Consider the following 14,252-nt stretch of genomic DNA (forward strand, 5'->3'; position numbering starts at 1 on the left):
TAAATACTATTCTATAGATTGCAAGCATTTATTTTGTTTTACTCTATTATTTGTTTTTAATCCCTTGAGATGTCTTGTATATAATGGTGCCTTGTATATAATTCACTTTATGAATGGAAGAAAAATGAAATCTATTTCACTTTCTATGAAATAGAAATACCCATTTTAGATCTCCATCTGACCTCAGCTTGGAGACTTTTTTCTATGGATTTCTTTTATTTTGTATTTGTCTTTTGACAGTAAAATTAGATTTTTCTTTTTTTTTTTTAGATTCATGGTCTGGGAATGGAACCCAGGTCTCCTGCATGGAAGATGAGCATTCTACCACTGAACCACCCGTACACCCTTTATTTGTCTTTTATTTTGTATTTATTTTGACAGGAAATTGAAAGCAAAATAATATTTCCCATTGTTCATTAGAAACTAAATTACTCATCTAGAATTACAATATTCTATCTTCTCATGCACTCATCATCTTAAAGAGTGAGGTGATATGCATTTTTTATTGCTTATTTTATTTTTATACTTAAAAGTGGAAGACAGTGAGATACATGTTTCTTCCTGCAACTGCAATCACCTGCTCAGTGAGGTCTTTCAGGTTAGGATTCCAGCATTATAGTCTTTGCATAAATAACAGTGCCCAACTCAGTAACTGACCAGAGTGGATTTCAGTCAGTATCTGCCAATTATGAAAGGGACAATGATTGCGCATTTAACTACATATCTCTTACAAGAAAGCTTTGAGTATGTGAGTCCAGAAATCATTTATTTTCTTTGTCTACTTCTTTTATCTTAAATTTTATGGACTTTGCTACCTAAGATTTAAAGATTAAATGATCAGAACAGCATTCTTTTTTTTTTTTTTTTTTTTTTTAAAGGAAAGACAGAGAGAAGGAAGGAAGGATAGAAGGAAGGAAGAGAGGAAGAAAGGGAAACATCTTTTAAACATTTTCTTGTTTTATTGTATTTTGTTTCTCCGTTTTCGTTACATGGGCTGGGGCCGGGAATCGAACCGAGGTCCTCCGGCATAGCAGGCAAGCACTTTGCCCGCTGAGCCACCGCGGCCCGCCCAGCATTCTTAACCCCAATCTCCTTTGTTCTTTTACCCTTAGCAGTTGGATACTTTTGCAATTTTTTTTTTTTTTTTTCCATTTTTGGGTGGTGCAGAAGCCATGAAGGTATCCAATTTTCTAAGAAGATATTTGGATTGATTTTGTGTTCACTTGTTTTATTATTACCTTTTTAGAAAAAATGGTTAGGGTAGTGACTAGAAAACAGTAGAAAGAGAACTGAAAGTCAAAGGTTAAAGAGTCAGCCAGGGGTTGTGTGGGTGTAGAAAATTGGTCTTAGTTTATTTCTCCAGGTCAAATCCATTTCCTAAGGTCAGGTCTAGTTCTATACTTATTTAGCTCATTTAATGTATATTTCTGAGCTTTGATTTGGTCTGAATGATCTAAATAATAAGTGGTATAGCTGTACCATTAATATACCTTAAATTTTACAGACATCTGGCCACATTGCCTTGAGCTGCTGGGCTACTGCTCATCTTGTTCCTGGGAACCCTGTAGATAGCATCAGAGCCAGTATCATAATTTGTCTCATTGTGTTGATATTGCCATTGTTATGTTATCCCACCACTTTCATGATATATTGAAATTAAAATGAATCCTTGCAGAAAGTATAATCAGTCCTGATTAGGCTTTGAAAATTCACTACGGGACATTTTCTTAGGGGAAGGATATTGTGTTCGTGAAGTAAAAGCATCCTTTCCAACCTGTAAATCAAGCACTGAAAAATCCCAAACTGACTTTTACTCACTACATTTCTTTATAATCATATCATTTCAAAGGAAAGTATCATTAGTCAAGTCCTAATAGAATAAATTAATATGATAGCAATTGTAAGTGATCTGGGGGGTGCAAGGGTAGTTCAGTGGTAGAATTCTCACCTGTCATGTGGGAGACCTGGGTTTGATTTCCAGCCCATGCACTTCCCAAAAACAACAACAATAAAACAATGAAAACAACAACAACAAAATTTCAACAAATGGTGCTGCAGTAATGGGGTAATCACATGGAGAAAAGAATGAAACATATTTTCCACCATAGAGCATGCAAAAAAAATTACTATGATAGCAATCACCTTGCACAAATTTTTGGCTAAGAATGAGGTTCCATACAAAGATGAAGCAAATAAATTTACATTCCTATTCTAGAAATTTTTTTAGCAATACTTGAGCCAGTTGATTTACATTTTGTTCCTCAGATTTTTCATCTATAAAATGAGGATAATGTGAGGGCTTACCTTGTAGATTTTTTGTGAATTCAATGAGCTCATGGATGTAAAATGTGTTCAACAATATCTGGCACATAGTTAGCACTGAATAAATGTTAATTATTGTTGTTGTTATAAGTTATTATTATTTATTGGATAAATAAGAATACAAAATCTAAGAGTAGTATTTCATTCAAATGGGCAATACATGTCGAATTTGATCCTAATTCGACCCAGACATACTTTGCAGATGTGACTATTCTAACCAACTCCTAAACTTGCTTTAAACAGGGTACAGTGTGCTATCTTCAAATAACAATTTACAAAGGAGCAATTACTTTTACTATCTTTTCCACTCTGATCAAATTTCTGAATCTTAACTGAAAAGAACTGATATAAATAGAGAGTAAGTGTATTCTAAAAGTTGTCATCCTCTCTCCCACCCCCAATTTATTTGATAGCATAAAATGCTACGAGCACCTTTTCCTGCTATCAGTTATCAAATTCCACAGACTAAAAGGCAGGCATAAAAATAGGACTTTGAAAGAAAAAGAATGGGACGAGTGAGAGACAGTTAAAAGAGGAAAGAGCAGTGGCCGTGCCCAAGACACACTGGCTCATAAAGAGAAATAGTACTCAGATTCTCTCTCCCTTCCCTTCCTCAGCACTCTTTTCTTTATTTCTTCCACACTCCCAACCCCACCAACTCCCTCTGAACAAAACACAACTATAAAATCAAATCACTTATTGGTCCTTGCACAGATTTAAAGTCCGTTTGCAGTCAAAACACATCCAATTCTTCCATTTTAGTTTTTACATTTGTGATTTAACAATGTTTAATACATCACAAGTTGAAATTGCTCCATAAGTATCAAATTTATGCTTTGAGATCACTATATTTTCTTGTGTATAAATGAATCTGGATATTTGGTTGTATGCACAAGTGTATTTAGGCATCTTAATTCCAATGTAGTCCCAAAGTCTATTCCCTTTCATAATGGCTTTAGTTGTATTTCTAAGGGTCTGGTCTTTCAGCAGACTATTGTAGGCTAAAGAAGTGATAAACCTTCTCCATTGATCTTTTTATTCTACAGTCCATAAAAGAAAATGCTGGACACTTCCATTATTTCCTTTCTCCCTCTCCCATCCCTTCTTTCCGTCCTCCCCCAACCTCTTATGCATGGTCATTAGAAGCAAACAGAGGACCACACTTCTACCTTTTAATTGGGTGTTTAACAGGACAGTGTTTGAAAGCAATTAATGGGGAAAAACATTTTTGTCCTGTTTTATCAATTGGTCTTCAAGAAAAATGCCTACCCAAGGTAATGATTGTGTGTGAGCCAGGAAACTGTTGTCCTTTTCAGTTTTTCCCATGTCACAATTTATTCATTTAATTCAGGTCTCCAAATTTGCTGCAGTGCCAATTATCTCTCTGTGTGTGGAAAATGAGTTTGGCCTACTTCAGCTTTTCCTTCATTTGATGCCTGCTTTTGGCTTTTCTTCTGTGCTGAGTAATGTGCGATGTGAAAAAAAGGAGAGGATCTTCAAAAATATGTGAAGTGGCTAGAGTGGCTTCTTGGTACCTGTGAAGAGTCCCCTTGAAGAAGCTTAGGAAACAATGGTATATTGCGTCTAGCAGTGGTTTATTTTGTCCACATGATCCATTTCACATGCACCCAGGCAACTGATGAATGGAGGATTAACACAAGTTTTCACCTTATTGAAATGAGTGATTCAAAGCAAACAAATAGGGCTAACTAGTTGGGATATGAAATTAAAGATTCTCTAAGTCCCTTTCTTGCCCTGCAGGTCACATTCACACTAAACTAAAAAAATATGCAGCTATACACATAAAAACCAAGTCACATGATTGCTTCTAAGTTAGACTGATCTAGCTTGGCTGCATGTTGGAAAGACTGACCAAATCTGATTGCATCATATCATCTACCCTCACTTCATTTATTGAGAAAAAATCTACTTCTCCATTATCAGAACTTAGATAAAATTTTAATTAATTTTATGTATTGGAAAACATTAAGATAATGATCTGCTTTTAGGTTATATTGTCTTAATACAGAATTCAAGTTTTTAGTCACTACAATTATTATGAAATCTATCATAGATATTCTGTGTAGACCAAATACAAAGTAGGGCTGAGACCACATGTACTTAGTTTTATACCCTAAAGCATTGTGAGTCACAAGATTGCTTTTTATGATTATTACAGACTAATAGTGTTGGAGTCACTGAGGAAATTAACAATCAATGTACAAGATGATACACACATACATTCACACACACACTCAGCCATGAGTTCACTTTGTAAAGGGCTGCTTTTGGAACTGTTTGAAACCAGCATGAAAATTAACTGACTTGATGATTATTTCATTTTTCAATAGTTTTCGTTCTATACAGTCATAGTTCCATCTGTTTTAAATAATTTAAATAGTCTATTTATTTCTAAGCATACTTCTCAAGCATAACCAGAATGTGGGTTCAATTTTCTACCCTAGCCCAATATTATCAAGCATTGCTACAATAAAAGAAAACAAATTCTGAAAAGAAAACTGAAGGAGTTGTTTGATATGATTATTTATAGTTATTGAAATTACTATTTTCAGATGTATAAATTTTTATTTTCATTTATCCTTTTATAAAAGATGTACAGCACATGGCACCAAGGAAATAAAAAATGAAAAGAAATAATGTCCAACTTTTAGAAACACATAACATAATGGGAGAGAACAGATATTCACATTTAAAAGCAATACCATATCATTTAGAATAAATATCAAATTGTTGTTATTGACATTTCAGGAATTAAGTAGGTAGACTTCATAGAAGTACAGGATTCTTCTCAGAGAGGAATAGAAGATTTGGACAAGGATGGCTGAGGAATCTGCTCTTTGTTTGGCAGAGAATTTACTGAGTGGAGTAGCAGGATGAAAATGCTGCTTTAAGAAACTCATCTGGCACCAATGTGCAAAGTGAATAATGATGAGGAGAAAACATATGTAGCAAGATTAGTTAAGAAGTTTGTCTGTGGCATGGGCTAATAAGGATACGGATGATGGTCATTGTAGTAGGAAAGGAAGAACAGGATGTAGGACTTTCCCAAGGAAAAAACTGACTGGATATTGAGAGGTAGTGCATAAGAGACAGTGAAGGCCAAATTACTCTGAATTTTTGGAGTCTCTGTGAACTCCAAAAGGAATAATATCACTAATATGTCAATGGATATCAAGATGTAGAGCTGAGTTAAGTGGAAAATTAGTTAGTTAAGAAATGTTGAGTTTTCATTGTTGCGAAGAAATCTAAGTTGTAAAGTCAGGGTGGAGTTGATGGGAGAGATTGGAGTTGAAGATATAGATTATAAAGTGAACCATATGGAAGAAGATGTCATAAAAATGACAAGAAATCCAAGAAAGAGGTTTATAGAGAAAGGATATTGGCTATGTCACTAAATTTTAGGAATATCCAGAGGAAGGAGACAGAAGAAAGAAAAGAAGCAGAGAAACAGTCAGAGATAAGTGGTGAGTTTGGGATGCACATAGTTCAGTGAGTTCTACACAGAGTTAAATAATTACTATCCCTACCAAGGTAGACATAGCTTCCAGGAATACTCTTACTGCCCACTGGGGTGTCCCACTTGACATCACAACACATAAACCTCATATCATTTACTATTTGTACCATATTGTTCAACTGGGGCTTTAAAACAGTTTTAAAAAACAAAATAAGTAATGGTAATGTTAGGAGTTGGATAATGATGACTACATGAAAACACAACTGAAAGAACAATTTGGACTTATTCGATGTGTGTTAATCTCCTACTACTTCTGTAAGAGCAGTACTTAGGGATTAAACAAGACATTATCTTGACACATGATGACATTTTTGTAATATTTTCCTTAGAGAAAAGAGAAAGATAATTCAAACTATCCTCTAGAATATCTGATTTTAAAAAACATCTTGGTAGTTAGAAGTACAAAACATATAAATTCACCTAAAAAAAAAGGCATTGAATTTTTTGTTGTAGAACTACAGCTATTTGCCATATGGGAATTCTGAGAATTCAAGATAGGGAGAAGGGAATTTGAGAACAAACTTCAAGAAATATGTCTTCCTCCCTGTATTAGCCAGGGTTCTCTAGAGAAACAGAATCAGCAGGAGATATCCATAGATATAAAATTTGTAAAAGCATCTCACGTAACCATGGGAATGTAGTGTCCAAGGTCTGTAGGCCAGACCACAAGCTGGCAACTCTGATGAAGGTTCTCACCGAACTCTCAGGAGAGGCTGGCTGGACAGCCGTGGGAATGGAAGAGTCCAAAATCCACAGGGCAGGCTGTGAAGCTGGTGGCTCCAATGAAGGATCTGGATGAACTCCACAGGAGAGGCTTGCTCTCTCTTCTGAATCCTCCTTAAAAGGCTCCCAGAGATTAGATTAAGCAGCACTCATTGCAGAAGGCACTCCCCTTAGCTGATTACAAATGCAATCAGCTGAGGAAGTGGCCACGTGATCATGATTTACACCCATGAAATGTCCTCATAGCAACTGAAAAGCCAGTGCTTGCCTGACCAGATGACTGGGCACCACCACCTGGCCAAGTTGACACATGAACCTGACCATGACACTTCCCATAAAACTTTTACACCCCCCCATTTAGTGCTGTTAATTACTGTTTATCAAAATGCATCAACAGTAGGTGAACCCAACTTCTTTATCAATGCAATTATCTCCACAAATTTTATAGAATGAAAAGTAAATAGAGGAACAGATGCTTTTTTCCTTAGAGTGAGCAAAACAAATTATCTTTAGCATAAAAACCTTTCTTTGGCTTATTATATGCTTAGTTACATTATGATGACAAATGGCAAGTTGGGGATTGTAACGGTCAGTAAAATATTCTAATCTGCTATTTGAAAGCACGTTTTTTTTTTTCTTGGTTGAACTAAACCAACCAAGGATCTAGTTCATCTAGATCCTTCATTGGAGCCACCAGCTTCACAGCCTGCCCTGTGGATTTTGGACTCTTCCATTCCCACGGCTGTCCAGCCAGCCTCTCCTGAGAGTTCAGTGAGAACCTTCATCAGAGTGGCCAGCTTGTGGCCTGCCCTACAGACCTTGGACACTACATTCCCATGGTTACGTGAGATGCTTTTACAAATTTTATATCTATGGATATCTCCTGCTGATTCTGTTTCTCTAGAGAACCCTGGCTAATACAGGGAGGAAGACATATTTCTTGAAGTTTGTTCTCAAATTCCCTTCTCCCTATCTTGAATTCTCAGAATTCCCATATGGCAAATAGCTGTAGTTCTACAACAAAAAATTCAATGCCTTTTTTTAGGTGAATTTATGTGTTTTGTACTTCTAACTACCAAAATGTTTTTTAATCAGATATTCTAGAAGATAGATTGAATTATCTTTCTCTTTTCTCTAAGGAAAATATTACAAAAATGTCATCATGTGTCAAGATAATGTCTTGTTTAATCCCTAAGTACTGCTCTTACAGAAGTAGGAGGAAATTAACATACATCGAATAAGTCCAAATTGTCTGATCTTAACTAATCTTGGTTTGAAACTGTTATGTACTCCAGAAAAGCCATGTTATTTCAATCCAATCTTGTGGGAGCATACTTACTGTTGGGTGGGATCTTTTGATTAAGTTGTTTCCACGGAGGTGTGACCCCACCCGTTCAGGATCAGTCTATATCATTTTCCTGGAGTCCTATGTGAACAGAAGAAGAGGCAGAAAACAGAGAGCTCAGAGCCAACACAGAAAGCAGAGAGATGAAACCAGGTGACAGACACTTGGAGATGTTTGGAGATACCAGAAGTTCAGAGAAGAGGCCACTTTAACCAGGAGCCGAAGGCAACAGAACCTGGGAGCAAAGGACCATTAGATGCCAGCCCCATGCCTTCCCAGCTGACAGAGGCATTCCAAATGCCAGCAGCCTGTTCTTCAGAGTCCCTGTATCATCTTATCGATGCCTTCAATTCAGATTTTTCATGGCCTTAGAACTATATATTTGTAACCTAATAAATCCCCTTTATAAAAGACAATGCATTTCTGGCAGCTTTAGCAAACTGAAACACTAGGTTTAGTTTTCGTTGCAGTAATGTATCAGGGTTCTCCAGAGAAACAGAACTGACAGGATATATAAATTGTAACATATTTAAATATTAAGAAATGTATTATAGGAATAGACTCACACGACCATGGAGATTTGCAAGTCTGAATTCCAAATTGCATAAGGTAGTTTGCAAGTTGGAGATTCAATGATGGCACTGAATTCCTTTGGAGAAGCCATGTGGCATCAGTGGAGATAAAATTCTTCTTTCTGAAATCCTCAGGTCTTCTTTTAAGGCCTTCAACTGATTGAATGAAAAGAATTCTCTCATTGTTAACAGGGATCTTCTTTGTCGACTGTAGATATAATCAGCATTAGATGCAATCAACTGACTTAAAAGTTCAAATCCATACAATACCCTCATAGTAACAATCAGGCCAGTCCTTGCTTGACCAAATTACTTGACAACATAACCTAGCCAAATTGCGGAGTGAATTTATCCATCACAAGTAATGCTCATGATTTTTAGACTTCCGTTCCAAATAAACAGACAAAAGTAAACAAATTCACAATGAACATTCACATATATGCTACTCATCTTTATACATCTTAATATTATGCCATTCTTTTTAATTTTTATTTTTAATAAAACACTACAAGTTGGTTGAGGCCTCTCTGCATTCCCCTCTACAGGGATAGCTACTGTCACAAATTCAACGTTTATCATTCCCATGTGTGATTTAATACATAGTTTATATATTTATATATCTATAAATGTTACAGAATATGCCTTTACAGGTTTTAAACTTTGTATACATGCCATCATACTATAGGAAAGTTCTGCAACTCAACATTGTTTCTCGAAAATTATTCATGTTGACGGTGTAATTCCAGTTCACTCATTTTAACTGTTACAGAGTATTCCATTGTACAAATAAACCATAATTTACTTATCTATGCCCCTATTAAGGGGCCTTTAGATGGTTTCCAGTTTTTGCCATTATGAACAAAGGTTCAGTGAACACTCTAATATATATGTCCTTGTTCAGAAGGGCAAAAGTTTCTCTGGGGTGTACACTATTGATTTCTTCATATATAATTTTTTAGGAAAGAAAAGACTGTGCCTGTTGTAGGTAAAAGTCAATTCTGTCTTAATGTTCACAATAAGGAAGAACAATTACTAACATTATACATTTAGCCTTTAGTTTAATTTTTATTTATTTGATGTAGCATAATAAATATTTTGTTCAAAGATAAGATGATTGGTTTGATTGATACTGATTAACAGTCCCAACAAATTAACTGTTGAAATCATAAGAATAGTTACATTTTTCATATAGAGGATCTACACTCAGATAGCATTGGTTGAAGATAGAATACTTCATTTATAAAAGTTAAGTGTTGCAAAAATTGAAAAATAATGAATTCATTTGCTGACCATCAAAATAAGTACAACTTGAAGTTTAACACATTTAATATAAAATATTCGAGCTTCCAAATTAAGGAAGCATCATGGCATATCAGAATGAATCTGGAATCGAGAATCCAGAGATCAAGTGCCAGGGCTGTCTCTACAACCAACTGGTGATGACCCCGAGTAGTAACTTCCTCTCCATAATCATTTCATCATCTGTGAAGTGACAGAAACATATTAAGAGTCAGCTCTCAAGTAACTCTCCTCATTCCCAAGGCCTGTGACAGACATTGCTAACTGAACGGATCCTGGAACTAATTTATTCTAAATGTGTTTCAACACACATTCAAATTAGATAACCACTAGCAGCTGATAAAATGACATGTGAGATGTAATCTACTTGCCATGACCAGGACAATATATTCTCTGAAGTCTCTCTCAGTTCCTTCTATGATTCTTTGAGAATGTTGTATCTGAAACATTTGGCTCTCTATGCCATTTTCTGTGCTGCAAAAGAAAAAGTTGTTAAAACAGACAACTTTCTCCTACTCTAGCACTTCTTAAAACATAAAACTCCCTTCTACTATATCTCTGCACCCTCACTCTATCCAAAATCCACAATTAATTCAAATGATTGGTTTGAGTTATGATAAAAATTATTTTTTCATTTCACTTATTTTTTAGTTCTATGATTTTTTTCTCCCTTAGATGTGACAATATGGACTTATGAAAGTTGGTGCAAATTTAGAAAGGGAATTTCATTGAGAACAAAGAATATACTGACATTTTCCAAAATTATTAGCCATATTATCAGTTTTTACTTTAGTGGTACTATATCTATGAAAACAACAGAGATTATCTATAAATTACCAAGCATATATCAATCCACAAAAAGCCCCCTAAACAGCAACAATAATTATAGTAAAAAAAAAAAAAAAGAAAGAAAAATTCTCCATGGCCTATTTGAATAGACTTATCTGTTGAGGGGGAGATAAAATGAGAAAGTGTGTATTTAAAAGCACTTTATACAACAGGATTTTCAAATATCTAGACCACTTGAAAGGGAAATTTAAAAAGCAGTACACTATCATTATGCATTAGCCATCAGAAATTCTTAAAATTGATTAAAATATTACTTGTCTTAAGTACTGTTGACCTATTTTCATTCAAGCCTGTCATTTATACTTGTAGGATATAGAGTTTATAAGGAAACAGAACATCAATTTGGACACTAGAAGCTTCTTTCTAAAGAATAATGACCTACTCAATAACATCACTCTGCTAGGTCATAAGCTAGTGCTTAAGGCTAAAGATATATGGCAGGAGAAGATATTTTTTAGACGATGTAGGAAAAATGTAGGAATGTCAAGCTCCTCACTCCAAGCTCCAAGCACATCCTTGATTTAATTCAATTCCCTTTTGCATGTTTGAAAACTAAGTCTTTAAGATCCACAGATTCTAAAATTTAGGCCATCAAATCCAAGTCAATTTTTTTGCACAGCTTTGAATCACAAAGACGTGCAAATTTTTCTTATTCACTATATTTATTGTGCCAAGTTGCATTTCAGAAGTAAATGTAATGGGAAATTATTTCTATTAGTAAGGAGAAGACCTGCTAATCTACATTAAGTAACAGATCATTTTAAAGCAAACAACCATATGTTACTAAAAGAAGGGATTAAACTGTATAAGTGGGTTATGCTTATATAATTCACTTATTTTAGACTGTAAGTGCACCACAAGGCTCAGTATTGGAGAAATGGGCAGAGAGAGAAAATTTGAGGCAAGATCACATCTATTGTATGTATTAAGACTCTGTGAAAGATTTGGTTTGTATAGAAGTGTCCCACTATTTTAATATCTGGCAATTACTGGATTATATTTAAGATATGGTAGATTGATATCGCAATAAAACTTTTAGGTATGGCACATGGACATTCTGGATAAAATATAGCAAACATTTTTAAGGCATAGCTGAGCTAACAAATAAAGTGATTCTTGGAGACTAAAACACAAAGGGTGTTAAAAGGCAGAGCAGCAAGAGAACTAATTCTGTGGCTGAAAAAAGTACTTCACTCCAAGAGAGATGCACCCCCACCCCCACCCCGCCACATGAAGCTGAGTGTATCAGTTAAGATCATAGCTTGAGATGGTAGGTTTAAGTTCATTGAATAGGATTTTGTAGTAAATGTAAAGAGAAAATTATGGACAGCATGTGGGGAGAGTTAAGGGACCGATGTGAGATAAAGAGGCATCAGGAGCTAGCCACGCGGTAGGAAGCCATTATCACTCCTGAGTGGAAGAGTTCAGTGAAAGCTGGAGTCAGGCAAGGGGGCCCACCCAGCAGAAACTTGCCGCAGAAGGGGTGGGTTCTTAACCCTTGGAGAAACACTGCATCAAGGCAGGGAGGGAGGAGGAGAAGAAACACTCTGACGTCTTTTTCCTCTTGCCCTCTGATTTCCAGCCAAGGCCTCACTCGCTAAACACAACCAGAGGGCCTGGTTTTCTGAATGATTCTGCCCTTAGGTGTTAGCCCTCCAGAAAACAGAGCAGAACACAAAACAGGGAGACTAGGTCTGGGGAGGTGGGCCTGAGTGCTGAACAACCCTCAACCGGCCACGCATTTGGTGAAAAAAGGATGAGGAAAAAATATCCTGATGGTAAGGAGGCAGAAAAGACATTTGTCTGACTTGCCTATGGGCAGGAAAACTTTCTCCCCCGAGAATATTTAATCAGAGACTTATCTTCAAGTGTTTTGGGGGAATTCAAATTTACACTTTAAGAGGGGTGGATTCAGGGAACTCCAAACTGAGAAATGAGCATAAAATGTCTAAAACAGTTCTTGATCTCAATTTGCCTTATACCCCTTCCTCATATTTTTCTTTGTCTAATATGGCTGCAGAAAGAGTTAAATTAGATATTGAATGCAAAATGCTCAGCATAGTCACAAGGATATACACAGGGTGAATAAATATCAATTAATTCCTTTTATGGTTTTGATGACAATTTAGTTTAACAATATTTATATCTGCAGACTTTGTGCCATGAATTGTCTTACACGCTTTAGAAATATAGAACCATTTAATCTTCATAATGATCCCACAATATAATTATTATTACCATTCCCGCTTTACAAATGAGGAAAGCAAAATGCAAAAAGGGTAAGTAATTCGTACACACAGCTAGAAGGTGGGGAGTATTCTCAATTTTTCTATTCTCTGGAAGAGTTTGTGAAATAATGACACCATTTCTTTCTCTAAGAGAATTTACCAGCATAACAAATCATTTCAGGGTTTTCTCCGAAGAAAGGTTTTTAATAAGAGATTTATATTAAAAAAAAATTACCTATAGCACAATTCATGTTTTTACATTTCTTCTTGGGTCAATTTTGGTGAGTTTTGGTGTTTCAAGAATTTGACTGTATCATTTACTTTTACAAATGTATTGATACAAACTTGTTTGTAATAACACTTTATTTTGTTAATGGCTTAAGAATCTGGAGAGAAGAATCTTTCATTCCAGATATTGGTTATTTATTCTTTTCCATGATGAGTCTTGTCTGAGATTTATTAATTTTCTTAGTCTTTGCAAAGATCCAACCTTTAGGCTTTTTGATCCTCTCTGTTGTATATTTAAAGTTTATTTATGTTTTATGTTTGTTTCCATCTTTCTACTTTCTTTTGGCTTAATTTTCTTTCACCTTACATTTGTTTAAGATAGGTGCTTAAGTTTTAAGTCTTTTTTTTTTATAAATGCATTAAAAGTCATAAATTTTCATGTAAGCAAGGTTTAGCTGAATGCTGCAAGTGTCGGCATATTGTATTTTGTTATAATTCAGCTTAAAATATTTTCTAATGTCCATCATGTTTCTTCCTTTGACTCAAAGTATTTGGCAGTTTCTTAATGCTCAAACAAATGTTTTTTTGGCTATTACATGTTTTCAGTTTAAATTCATTGGGGTCAAAATAGATACTCTGTATAACTTTAATTTGTTGAAATCCATCAAGACTTTCTTAATGACCATAATAAGGTTAATTCTTGCTAATGTGTTGCATGTGTTTGAAATTAATGTGTACTCTGCAATTCCTTGATGTGGTATTTAAGCTACACCCATTAGATTGCATTTGCTAATTGTTAATGTTTTACTCCTTACAGATCTTAAAACTTAAAAAAGAATTTAATTTCTTTCTGTACATAGGATATCAAGCCTTTATCCAATATATGGTTTCCAAATATTTTCTGCCATTGAGTTGGCTTCTTCTACCTTTTTAACAAAGTCCTTTAAGGCACAGAAGCTTGATCATAAGGAGTTCCCATTTGTCTAATTTTGTCTTTCGCTGCTTGTGCTTTAGGTGTAAAGTTTTAGAAGTTACCTCCTAATACTAGAGCTTGAAGCTGTTTCCCTGCAAAAATAAGGCATCAGCGGCCAAGAGAGATCAAATGGATTCAAGAGGCTATTCCGGAGGCTACTCTAATGCAAGCTTTA

General features: G+C 35.2%; 1 long non-coding RNA gene across 6 annotated transcripts in view; it reads right to left on the reverse strand.

Annotated features, from left to right (window-relative positions):
• The window catches only part of LOC143674838 (uncharacterized), a 122,359-nt gene that overhangs the window by 38,315 nt on the left and 69,792 nt on the right, over nt 1–14,252 (reverse strand). For 3 of the 6 annotated variants that reach the window (XR_013171241.1, XR_013171232.1, XR_013171236.1), the window contains 3 exons: nt 10,171–10,273; nt 8,495–9,982; nt 7,923–8,009 (listed from right to left, as the gene is read on the reverse strand). This is a non-coding gene — a long non-coding RNA (uncharacterized LOC143674838). The remainder of the gene's footprint in view (nt 1–7,922; nt 8,010–8,494; nt 9,983–10,170; nt 10,274–14,252) is intronic. The other 3 variants (XR_013171238.1, XR_013171237.1, XR_013171239.1) reach the window with 1 other exon arrangement.

The sequence above is a fragment of the Tamandua tetradactyla genome, chromosome 1, assembly GCF_023851605.1.
Source record: "Tamandua tetradactyla isolate mTamTet1 chromosome 1, mTamTet1.pri, whole genome shotgun sequence".
NCBI classification, from domain to species: domain Eukaryota; kingdom Metazoa; phylum Chordata; class Mammalia; order Pilosa; family Myrmecophagidae; genus Tamandua; species Tamandua tetradactyla.